Source organism: Eurosta solidaginis, chromosome 3 (genome assembly GCF_040869045.1).
Source record: "Eurosta solidaginis isolate ZX-2024a chromosome 3, ASM4086904v1, whole genome shotgun sequence".
NCBI classification, from domain to species: Eukaryota; Metazoa; Arthropoda; class Insecta; order Diptera; family Tephritidae; genus Eurosta; species Eurosta solidaginis.
The window spans coordinates 218,054,816-218,067,491 of record NC_090321.1 but is presented as its reverse complement, the minus strand read 5'-3'; the positions used below and the strand labels follow the sequence as shown (position 1 = coordinate 218,067,491).

The window sequence follows — 12,676 nt, the reverse complement described above, 5'->3', positions numbered from 1 at the left end:
CCCTCTTCCTCTGCTTCCATAGGCGGGTTCCGATAGAAACACTTTCTTGGCCGGAGCATCATCTTTCATTCGCATAACATGGCCTAGCCAGCGCAGCCGCAGCGTTTTTAATTCGCTGGACTATGTTGATGTCTGCGTATAGCTCGTACAGCCCATCGTTAAATCTTCTTCGGTACTCGCCATCGCCAACGCGTAGAGGTCCATAAATCTTTCGAAAAACTTTTCTCTCGAATACTCCCAGAGCCGCTTCATCTGATGTTGTCATGGTCCATGCTTCTGCACCATATAGCAGGACGGGTTCGATAAGTGACTTGTAGAGTATGATTTTTGTTTGCCGAGAGAGGACTTTACTTTTCATTTGCCTACCTAGTCCAAAGTAGCATTTATTGGCAAGAGTGATTCTTCGCTGGATTTCAGAGCTGAAGTATCCCTATACCAAATTTAAAGCAAATCGCACCATACACTATTTAATTTAGAATAGGTTCACTGTGCGGAATGAAAAGTTTCTGAAATATTATCTTTGTCAAAGAGGTACCCGTGTACCGAATTGTACCACAAATATAATTATTTAGAATAGGTCGGTCCCTGGTCCACTTCCCGCACCAAATTGTGATTTTCGGTAAAAAAAAAAAAAAAACCATGCCTATCCCGTTCTGAGGGCAAAATAAATAACTGTACTTTTTTGCGTTATTCGGCAGCGTGGTTTAGGCGTGATGCTCCGACCACGTACAGACGTTCACATTTGGGTATATAGATTATAGAAGAGCTCCAGACGACAGCTGACGGCCACCACTTATTATTTCGCAGTAGCCCCTAAAAAGCGCCCTTCGCGTTCTAGCCTCCGAATTTGATGAAGTATTCGTTCTGTAAAGATTCAGATCCACTCCCATTTTCCCAATTAAATTCTCATTCAATTTCAATTAAATTGTCTTACTTAAGACTCTAATAAATATTAGAGCAAAAATAACGTTTTAGTAATTTTGCTTCACCAATCACTTGTCTCGGATGGCTTCTATGGAATTCTATGGCGTACAATGAAGAGTTTTCCTGTTTCATTTATAAAATTTCCAATTAATTGAATAAATGAAATGTTCCTTTAGTTTGAAATAATTTTCATTTAAATAAGTTTTCATTCATTAAAATAATTTATTGACAATATCGCCAAGAACAAAACCCCTTTCGAATGTCTGCTGATCAAACGAATGCAAAATCGTAAAGGAAACTATTACATAAATAAATAATAGACAATAAACCATAATAAACCAATCAACTTTAATCAAAGTATTCAACGCTAATGTGAGGCACTCAATCGAGAGGAACGTCATTCCCAACAAATTGATGAAAAATTACAATTCCTTTCTATGTCGCTTTAATTGAATACAGTTAAGGTTTCATAGATTATTTAGTTTTCTTGATAATTTTTCTAGATAAAAGCGTTTAACTGAAATTTTTAAAACAGGGATAACATTTTACGGTTACTATGTTGCAGTTTTGTAACCAAAATAGGTTTTGGGAATGTTAAATTTCTCGTCCTATCTGCTAGAATTAATATAATGAAAACGTAACATTATGTTATTTTCAGGATCTGCATCGAATTATTATTCCTCAAAAATGATGCCAAAAAATTACACCACGACCCCATCGTATATTTTTAGGGTCGTACAGGAACTATTTCCGGGGCAGTTTTGAAATAATTTCTGAACTGTTTGGGAATAACTTTGGGATCATTTCGAGACATTACAACCAAGATCAACCAACTCTTGTTTGAGTTTAGTATCCTACAAAACCCAATGTTTCAATAAGACAAATTTTATCCTCTCTTATTTTAATAGCTAAAGACGTGAGATTTCAGGGTAAATACAAAATAATCCGAGGAGATTTTAGGCCGAGCTTCTCTTCCAATTTGCGTCGTGCTCCTTTTAATTTTTCTAACAAATTGGCTTTACTGGATCTCCTTTTTTTGTTCCGACTCCGAACAGCATCTGCAAGGCAGATGAGTTTTCGCTGAGAGCTTCTCATGGCAGAAATATGTTCGTAGTGTTAGCGTTGATAATAATGCGTTGTATCAATTTTCCCCAAAATATTTAATAAATTAAAGGAAATTATTTAAAAGGTAAAAATATGCAAGTTCTGAGTACGAAAACCAATTATAAAAACGTTTTCAAAAAAAATTCGAAGAAAATATTTAAAATTTACAAATATTTCGAACCTGGAACTATGGAAGAAAATATAAAACATCCTTCGGAAAAAAGGCCAACGGGTAATGAAAATTTTGAAAGACCTTTATATTGTAGACATTTATTGGACTGAATACTGCAAACTTAAAAAAATTTGAAATAGTAAATATAAAGTTCGATATTTTGTCGAGATTTGAATTTTTCCAAACAATTTTTGATACTGATTTCAAGAGTTTTAGTTACAAAATTCATAGAAATGTTTTATTAAATTATCGAAAATCGAAAAATTAGGATTTGATTGACGGAATTTGATAAAAAATGACACTGCAATTTTATCCTTCACAGCTGTTTATTTCAATTCAGGTATATTGGTGCTAGCATTGTTTTTTTTCTTGAATTATGACCCAATTATTACAGCCATAATAAAAATATTGACAACGCCGCGCTTATCCCGCTAAGTTGTCGCTAATTATTCTCTCCTCTTCACGCTTGAAACAGAATTACTTTTACATTGCAACTCAAGGGAACTAATGCTTTAGTTAGGCTAATATTTTCAGATCGCCTCTAATTTTCGCTGGGGGTAGTGAAAGAGTGGGATTATTGCTTGGTACCTTCCATGGAGAGTAAAAAATAGTGAATTAAGTGAAATAGTGAATTAAGTGAATTAAGTGAAGCCGTTGCGTTGTTTTAGTCACTTCCGCAACTGACACACTTTTAGTGGACTTATGGTAACAAAGTCTGTTTAGGCCACAAGCCTAAATATGGCGGTGCACCCTCGTATTGCTTTACTTTTCCTTTTCGTTATCTTTTCACCTCACATTTTTCATTTATTCCTATCGATTTATACCGATAATAGTTTACCCCGCCGGATAATAGTTAAGCCTAAGATTCGGCGGTGACCGCGAACTAAAGTCTTTTTACCTCGGTAACTTCTTTTGAAAACGTTGAAGAAACCGCCAGCAGCCAAGCCACCGAAGTTTGTGTTGCACCACCGACCTCACCCGCAGCCACATGAACAAAAAGGTTCATACCTGCATAAGTATAGAAGAGAGAAAGTTGAAAAAGCGCGAGGGAAAAAGCTTACATCAGAGGAAAATTGAATATGAAGAAGCTAGGAGAAGAATTTTTTGTGAAACAATAGATATTAATAAAAAGAAGAGAAATTTTAAGAAAATAGAGAAAATGCGTGAGAAGAAGAGATATTTTAAGCGGCTGAAAAGTAAAATAATTGCCACCGTAATCACCGTGAAAGGTGATAATAGATTTTTTGCAAAAACCATTATAGGAGGTCAGGAAGTACTGGCTCTATTGGACTCAGGGGCGAGCGCCAGCTGCTTAGGCAAAGACTCAGCTGCACTCCTTCGGGGAAAGGAAGCCTTGATTGTGCCAATCAAGGGCCAAAATATTCTAACCGCGAATAGGGAGGAAACCGCCGTGGTAGGAGCAATAAAGTTACCCGTTGTGTGGAATAACACCTCCAGGGAATTGGAATTTTTGATTGTACCTGATCTACAACAGGAGGTATACCTGGGGGTGGACTTTTGGAAGGCTTTCGGCATGAATGTTGTGAGTAAGGGTGTGAGTGGTAGTGTGAATGGTGCCAGTATGGCGGAGCTCGTGCCCGCCGAGGGTGACTTGTCTTTCGATGCTGTGCAGCACGTTTTAATGCCGGAGCAAAATAATAGGTTGGAGCGTGTAAAAGCCCAATTCCCGTCCTTCGCGGTATTAGGGTTATGCCAAACAGATAAGGAGGAACACTTCATCGAGGTGGTTGACGAGAATCTGCCAGTAAAGCAGCGCCATTATCCGATTTCACCAGCTATTCAAAAACTCATATACGCAGAGTTAGATCGAATGTTGGACATGAGAGTCATCGAGGAGTCCAACAGCAGCTGGAATTCGCCGGTATCGCTGGTAATAAAAGGGACGAAAAACCGCTTGTGCCTTGACGCTCGCAAAGTCAACGAACGAACAATTAAGGATGCCTACCCCTTACCCCACAATGATGGAATCCTCAGCCGACTACAAAATACACGATTTATTTCCGCTATAGATTTGAAGGACGCTTTCTGGCAGATTCCTCTGGAGAAGAAATCAAGAGAAAATACTGCTTTTACTGTCCCTGGCCGACCCCTATACCATTTCACGGTCATGCCTTTCGGGTTGTGCAATGCAGCACAACGAATGTGTCGTCTCATGGACAAGGTCATTCCAGTCGCTTTACGTGAATGTGTTTTTGTTTATCTTGACGATTTGTTAGTTTGTTCTGTAGATTTCGAGTACCATATGTGTTTATTGGAAAAGATCGCTCGGTGTCTTCGCGAGGCTAAGTTAACAATTAACGTAGAAAAAAGCAAGTTTTGTTTTAAAGAAGTTCGCTATTTAGGATACGTAGTCGGGGATGGTTGTATCAGAACGGACGCCAACAAAGTGGTAGCTGTGAGGAACTTTCCAGTTCCGAAAACCCCGAAGCAACTACGACGGTTCCTGGGTATGTCGGACTGGTACCGACGTTTCATACAGGACTATGCGAACATGGCAGCTCCGCTGCACGACTGCCTCAAGAAAGAAAAAATTAAGAAATTCGCTATGACTGACGAAGCGATAAAATCATTTGAAATTTTAAAGCAGAGTTTGGTTTCTGCACCGGTGCTCACACATCCTGACTTTAAGCGTCGTTTTTATATTCAATGTGATGCATCAACGGACGGAGTGGGAGGGGTTTTGTTCCAACTAGACGATGACCAGAACGAAAGACCGATTGCCTACGTTTCGGCAAAATTAAATAAGGCGCAGAAAAATTACAGCATTACGGAACTTGAATGCTACGCCGCCATCGTGAGTGTGAAGAGATTCCGACCTTATGTGGAAGGAACCCCGTTCACCATCATAACTGATCATGCCAGCCTCAAATGGCTCATGAATCAGAAAGATCTTTCGGGGAGGTTGGCAAGGTGGAGTTTGAAACTCCAGGGTTATGATTTCGATATCCAACATCGAAAAGGTGCGCAAAACGTGGTTCCCGACACACTCTCACGAATGCACATGGACGAAATACAGACGAACGATAGAGCTATAGACGTGTGTCTCGAGTCACCGTGCTTCGAGTCGGAGGAGTATACGGAGCTGAAAAAGACGGTGACCGAGAACAAGGACAAGTTACCAGACTTATGCATATCGGACGGTTACGTTTATAAACGGACGCAATTCGACAGGGGGGACGATCTTCTAGCGGACCAGACCTGGAAACTCTGGGTACCGTCGGAATTGCGACCGGGACTGGTAGAGTCTTCCCACAGCTCGCCGTCCGCTGGTCATGGTTGCATACACAAAGCAGTATCCCGACTACGTCAGAAATATTACTGGCCAGGAATGGTCACAGATGTATGCGCCCATATAAAAGATTGCGAAACTTGCAAAGCAAATAAGACACAAAACGTTTTCAAACAACCGATGATGGGTAAACAAAAGTTCACAGAGCGACCTTTCCAGCGTTTTTTCATTGATTTTATGGGTCCTTATCCGCGTTCTAGTGATGGTAATGTGTATGTCTTTGTATGTTTAGATTATTTTTCAAAGTTCGTGTTCTTAAAACCAATGAAAAGGGCAACTTCAGATGAAGTAGTCAAGTTTTTGGAAAAGGATGTTTTTCATGTTTTTGGCGTGCCCGAATACGTACATTCAGACAACGGAAAGCAGTTTATTTCTGAGATGTTCGGTAACTTTTTAGAAAAGTATGGCACCAAACATTTAAAAACAGCCTTTTATTCACCTCAGGGTAACGCTGCAGAGAGGGTAAACCGATCTGTCCTACAGATCATTAGATCATTTATAAAAGAGAATCAGAAAAATTGGGACAAATGCGTCAGTGATGCCGCATTTGCGCTCCGCAGCGTTACACATGCAGCAATCAACATGTCGCCGTACTACGCCACTTTCGGTATGCCTATGATACAGCATGCTGCTGAGTTATATCGAAAGCTGACAGCGGTGAAGGATGTGGATTGCGAGGTAGAGGCCCCGGGTGATAAACTGCAACTAATTCGGAACAAAATTATGAAAGAGCTGAAGTTGGCCCATGAAAGAAGCCAAAAGGTATATGACACTAGGGGTAGGGATGTTAAGTTTCAAATTGGACAAGTGGTATATCGCCGAAACTTTAAGCAAAGTTCCCAGGTCGATAACTATAACGCCAAGCTAGCTCCGAAACAAGTAAGATGTATTGTTTTAAACGTTATAGGGAACTAAATGTATGAACTTGGCGACAGCAATGGGAAAAAGATCGGCGTATACCACGCTAAAGACATTTTTGCAAAATAGTTTAATGTTTTTTTGTAGTGCTAGTACTCTTGTTCTACGTTATTTATTTGTTTATCGACGTATTTTATTTATTTATTTATTGACGTATGTGATTATTTTATTAAATTATTTTTATTTTTCTTGACTTTTTTATTTATTTGATTAATTTTACATTTATTTAGATTTTGTTTATTTATTTATTTTACATATTTTTTTACTTGACTATATGATCTGTGATATTTTATTTTATTTAATCCTTTTATTGCATCTTTTTTATTACCAGTGATATTTTATTTTATAGCTTTTATTAAGTTTTATTATCTGTGATATTTTTTTTAATTATTCTAGATTTTAGATTCTATCTGTGATATAGGTTATGTATGGTATAAGGAGTAGAAGTGACCCAGTGACGTAGTATGTAGACGTGGCAATAGAACAAGCTTTGAGACTTTGACATTGTTCGGGAAACAACAAGTCACAGGCTGCGTCTGAATCTTTTTACGCACACGCTCCATAGTGCAGGCACCATCGGCGGTTGCGAGCCTGTAACGACAGCCTTTCACCATAGGTACTGGTTTGAGTGAATGGTAGCGTGTGTCCGTATCTGTGTGTGGTGTGTCTAGATTCGTGGCTCAGCTGCAATGTTGCGAAGAACGTATCTGCACGCCGCTATGACAACATTGTTGCAGCGGAAGTGACCAGTCGGTTCGGCATCAGGTTGTTTTTAGCTGCAGCAATGTTGCCAAAGGTATAGCTACATTGCGGTGAGGGCACGAACGAAATGTATCTGTGTAGGTGTTATTTTGTGTGAACGTACACATGTGTGAATGGATGATTGTGTAAACGCATAAAGGAAATCGATTTGGTGTGCCAAATGGTCGACAAGGAAAACGTAGGTGCCCAGGGGGGTGATGTTCCGGTGCAGAAAGCACCATCAACGAATGTCGGCACTAGCCTTGATGCTCCTCAAAGCCACACCGCCCAAAATGCAAATAATGTCGAACAGCTGAGCCGAATGATGGCGATGATGGCGCAACAAAACGACTTGGTGGCGCAAATGGCAAATGAGGTGATGAGCATTAAGACCAGTGTCGATAACCTTGGTGGCCGCGTAGCAGACATAGAAACGTCTGCGCAAGCGGCTGTACATCGGTCCGCCTTGGCATCTATGCCCGAGCCTCAGAGCCGGAGGGGGGAAACTCAGAGCGCGTCAATGACCCAACGGCCAGTTACAGTACCGGGCGAGATGCCAGCGATCCTCCCAGGTGGAGGAAGCTCGACCTTGAAAAGTGGCACATCAAATTCGATGGGACCAGTAAAGGTATAAGCGTTGAAAGCTTCATCTTTCGGGTGGAGAGGATACGCGAGCAGCATAATATTTCCTACCTCCAGCTCTTCACGGACTTTCATAGTCTGGTTTCCGGCGGTGCTTTGAAGTGGTATTGGCAGGTCCTTGAGGACCACGCAGACGAACCCGATTTCGGCTACTTCGAGCTGAAAGCCGAAATGCTAAGCCACTTCAAATCCGCCGAGTCCGAATATGAAATCATCCGTGAAATCATGGAAAGGAAACAGCTGCCCGCGGAAGCTTTTGATGACTTTTATGCCGAAGTCCACAATATGACGTTTCGTTTGCGGAAGAGGATCCCTGAGAGGGAGTTGGTTGGCATCATCAGGGGCAACCTCAAACCGTACCTGGCCAACTTGACCTTCGTCATAAAAATGGACTCTTTGGCGGAGCTCAAGGCGGAATGCAAGAGAGCCGAAAAACTCATCAAAGAAAATAAGAGCAGGTCTAAAGTGGTCAGCGAGGTTAGCTTCGAGCTTCCTGAGCAGTTAGGAGAAGCAAAAATAGAAGCTTTTGATAGGAAGCCTCAACGTCCACCCCAACACCAATCTCAACCTCAACATCAACTCCCCACAAATCCCAATAGTGTTCGTCCTTCTGTTAGTCCCGCGTCCAAGTCCACTGTTAACTCCTTTTGTGCTTCCCCTTCCAATTAATGTTGTGTTTTCGTGTGGTATGCCGATGGATCACTTTGTGAAAAACCCGGCAGAAGCACAAAAACAAAATAAATGTTCGTCCTTGTTCCACAATATGTTATGTTTTGCGTGTGGAAGCGATTCGTCCTTTTGAGTTTTTAAACCGAAGCAAGGAAACCCCAGGCTGGCGGAGGTGACCGGGGACTCCAGCCAGAAGACAGGCAACCCGGCAGCACAACTGTAAAGATTTTGAGACGGGAAAAGGTAGATAAGAGAGTTGAAAAGATAAAAGGAAAGTACGGGAAAGCCGAAAGTAAAAAGCTTGTATGTGTTAAAACTATCCGTTTTGGGTAACTTTCCTTACCACGGCGGTAGAGATAAAAAGGCAAAACGTTAGGCAACGGGCCAAAAGTACATTGTTAACAGTGTCCAGTGGTGGTTGCCAAAGAAGTAATCATTTAAAAAGTGCGCGAATTAAACCGCAAAGTTACCATTTTGTAAAGAAAAAAAAAGAAGTTTTCTTAAATTGTGCTAGCCGCGCCGTAAAGTATAGTTTCGGGATATGTACCGCCGAATCAACCAAACCCTCACCAAAAGGCGATAAGCAGCCAGCCAGTTCCAGGTAAGTCCACCTCCAGTTTTTGTTTGTTTTCCTAAGCGTGCTCGACGGGATCTGGGTCCTAGTCCATCTCCTAAGCAAGCCCAAATCAAAATTGCAAGCATTCACATAAGCCTACGTACAAATATATGTATGTAAGGTGAGTATATGAGCATGCAAACAAGAAGTGTATGCATAAATATGGTTGATGAATTTTCAAAGCTCGACATATATTTTACTTAGTAAAGTTTGGGTTTTTATTCTTTTCTCCTAATTCTAGGTCACCCTGCTAGTTGGTAGGACCCACTGGGCACAGCCATTCCTGGCATATCGGCCACTCAACAACAACTACAAACCGTACCATTTGGCGGCACCCAGCCTGAACAACCAACGACCGCCACAACGACATTTTTTTTATATTGTTAAGTGCACCACAGCAACAACCACAACTCTTTCATTTGGCAGCGTACATCAATGTTATACTGACGCAAACCGCTCCAATAACACTTCGTATTGGCAACAAACCGACCTCAATAACAGCAACAATAATAACCAATTTTGGTTACAGCAACAACAACACTCACAAAATCCACCGGCAACACAATCAAAACGAACCCAGTTAACCTATCTTGATGCTATATCCACTTGGTTCAAAATCGCAGCAACAACCACTACGACATTTTCAGCAACATTATTGAGACAATCGCAGGAGCCATCAAGGGCCAACAACAACAACAATTAAATTGAATTTTTTTTTTTTGATATTGTATTTATACGTACACTGTTGTGATTTTGTGCATAATTTCGGATGTTCACAAACCCAGAGAAAGGGTAAAGAGGGTTTAAGGGGCATATGGGGTGTACATTAGTTATATTTCAACTTTAGGTCTTACCTTTTGGGGGTTTAAAATTAGTTGTACACAATTTTACATTTTTTTTTGCCCATAACGCACTTGTAAATGTTAGGGGCATAAATTTCCGTGCTTGCCTACAAGTTTTCAGGTTTTTTTTATAAATATTCACCTATTATTTTTTTTTGTTTTTTTTTACGACATTAATTCTGTTCTTCCATCTTTCATAATTCTATTCATTTCACTTTTTTGTACCTATGCATTACGCTCATTTCGTTTCCTTTGGGTTTAATTTTCCTTTTTTTTTCATTTTGGTTCCTTTTTTTGACATTCGTTATTAGAATTCCAATCCTCCAGATATTTCCTATAACTTTCGTTTTCTTTGCTTTTGCTTTCAATTTTAGCTCCTCCCTGCTTTACTTAGAACTTCATGGAAATCCTTCCCTAGCTCCACAAGCCCATGTGGCTTCTTTGATTTAGAATAACAACACCCCAATTTTCTTAAGTTTTTGGCCACCTAAATTTTTTGCCAACTTAAGATTTGGTAAATTACCCTGCTTTTCACCGGCACCAACACCTGGTTTCTAGCTGTGCAAGCGGGCAACAGCTGTCTATTCTATTAAAATTGTTTTTTTTTTATGCATATTTCTTTTTTTTACACCGCCACCGCAACTACAGATTTCATACTACCAACTAAACGATTCTCCAAGATCACCAACGAGTGATCTTGCTGAGTAATTGAGTGACAAATGTATGTTTGAGTCTTTTTTTTCCCTTTCAGCACAGGTATCTACTCAACTGCAGCGGCGCCGTTGGAGAACGAGAGACCGGTGAGTGCAATTAAAGAATTTGGTATTTATGTTTATAGCAGCGTACATATGTATGAACATGTATTGAGATCTATTCACTGATCTTGAGAAAACAGAAGATCAGGAAAGAAAGAAAGAAAAAGTTTGAATATATGTCCATACATAATTACGACAATTATACAAACATACATATTTTACTTATCTGCTTGCAAACTCAGTTGCTTTTAGTTCCTTTTTTCCTTCCTTCTATTTGTCCATTTACGGTAGGTCAGGGATTAGGGTTTTGTCTTTTTCATTTCCTTTTTTTTAGCTTATATTGTTTACGCGTTTATGAATTCGGAATTATATCTTTAGGATTTGAATTCACTGACAGTAAGTATTAAGGTATTAGGGGGGTCAGTAACAAAAGGCAGATGTTTGAACTTCTACAGTGAATTTTTTTCGTTTTGTTATTTTTTTCTGTACCCTTTGGAATTGGAATTTAACCTGTTAAGAAATTAGTTAATGAGAGGGCATTAAGGGGAGTCGGAATAAGTCTAGCTTAGTGTGAATTTATTTGAAGTTAGAGTTTCTGGTTCACTAATTGAATTGTACAATAACGCATTGTCATTAGGGTAGTCTAAGAACCAAACGGCAGCTTTATTAGTTGAAAGTTAATTTAGGCTTTATATAAGATTATTCCCTATCGGTTAAACTCATAGTTTTCTTTTAGAGACTAAGGAAATTGAATTCATGAATAAAATTGTTAGCATGTTTGTATGAAATTTGAATGTAATCATTATGCAAGGCTAGGTTGAAAATATTTGGGAAATGACTTGTTGACGGACGGACGGACTCATGTCAGGATTGGGGGCACTGTAAGGAAGTAGGAGTCAGCACATTGCCAACGGTGCGGTGCAAGTTGCACTGCAGAGGGAGGGTAGACTCCACCTGACAGGACAGGCCTTCATCTTTTCCCCCTCTTAACTGTGCCCCTCGCGTTTATTTCTATTTTTTCAGCTTTCCTCTTCTATACATATGCAGGTATGAACCTTTTTGTTCATGTGGCTGCGGGTGAGGTCGGTGGTGCAACACCCCGCCCATAACGACGAGCTAGCCTGGGCCCGCAAGCATACCTGCTTGCCGCCGCTCCTCACCACCCAAACAGTCAGCCACGTAACAGCCATTACTAGTCTGCACTCAATCTTTTCTACATGATTTTCAGATTGGAGCTAATGACAATCTAACTTCTATAGAACTAGATTTTATTTGGAACTTCAATACATGTTTTGAACTAGAAATTTATATCGTTGGTTACTGAGTTCCCTACAGGAGTTTTATAATGTTTGGCTTCACTCGAACTAAACTATTTTTACACTCCAGAGATTATCAAAAGTATGCTTATCAAGCTGTGCTACTTAAATGAAGATCATATTTCTGTATGTCGAAAACAACAAAACTTTTAATGTAATTGTTTTTCGCGACCTGTATTACTTTAAATAACGTAAGATAGCTGGCTCAAGGTCAAGGACTTTCTATGTATAATAATTTAATATAATATAACTTGTAAACTATACACTTTACAAAAATAATAAACTTGGTCTTGAAGACAACAAATTAATATATCTTAGGTTAGGTTGAACTGACTGTTCCATGAGAACCTCACATAGTCTGAATGAGTCCGTAGTATTACCAGAAGTTCGTTTTTAACGACCAAACTGAAAAACCCTATCAAAAGGGTTTAATATGTCCATATAAATCGTTCCCAAGATGCTCGGGCTAGCACCTTAATGGTGCTGTGTTACTGGAGCGTACCGGATCTGTATCAGGCAAAGGACCATCACATCGATAACACTCCCCAAGCCTTCGTGGAGAAACCTTATCCCTACAACAACAGCAACAACAACAGAACAAAACGTGTTCGATCGTTTCCTCCACCAACCCGTACTTCCTACATCTGCATCACTGGCCAAGCCTAAT

The 12,676-nt window shown here is 40.0% G+C and overlaps 1 protein-coding gene across 1 annotated transcript in view; it reads right to left on the bottom strand.

Annotated features, from left to right (window-relative positions):
• Nucleotides 1–10,672, bottom strand: part of LOC137246964 (facilitated trehalose transporter Tret1-like) — a 36,056-nt gene extending 25,384 nt beyond the window's left edge. Inside the window, exon 1 of the mRNA XM_067778027.1 lies at nt 9,951–10,672. The gene's annotated coding sequence lies outside the window, so the exon portion shown is untranslated. The remainder of the gene's footprint in view (nt 1–9,950) is intronic.
• Between the last annotated feature and the right edge of the window lie 2,004 nt (nt 10,673–12,676).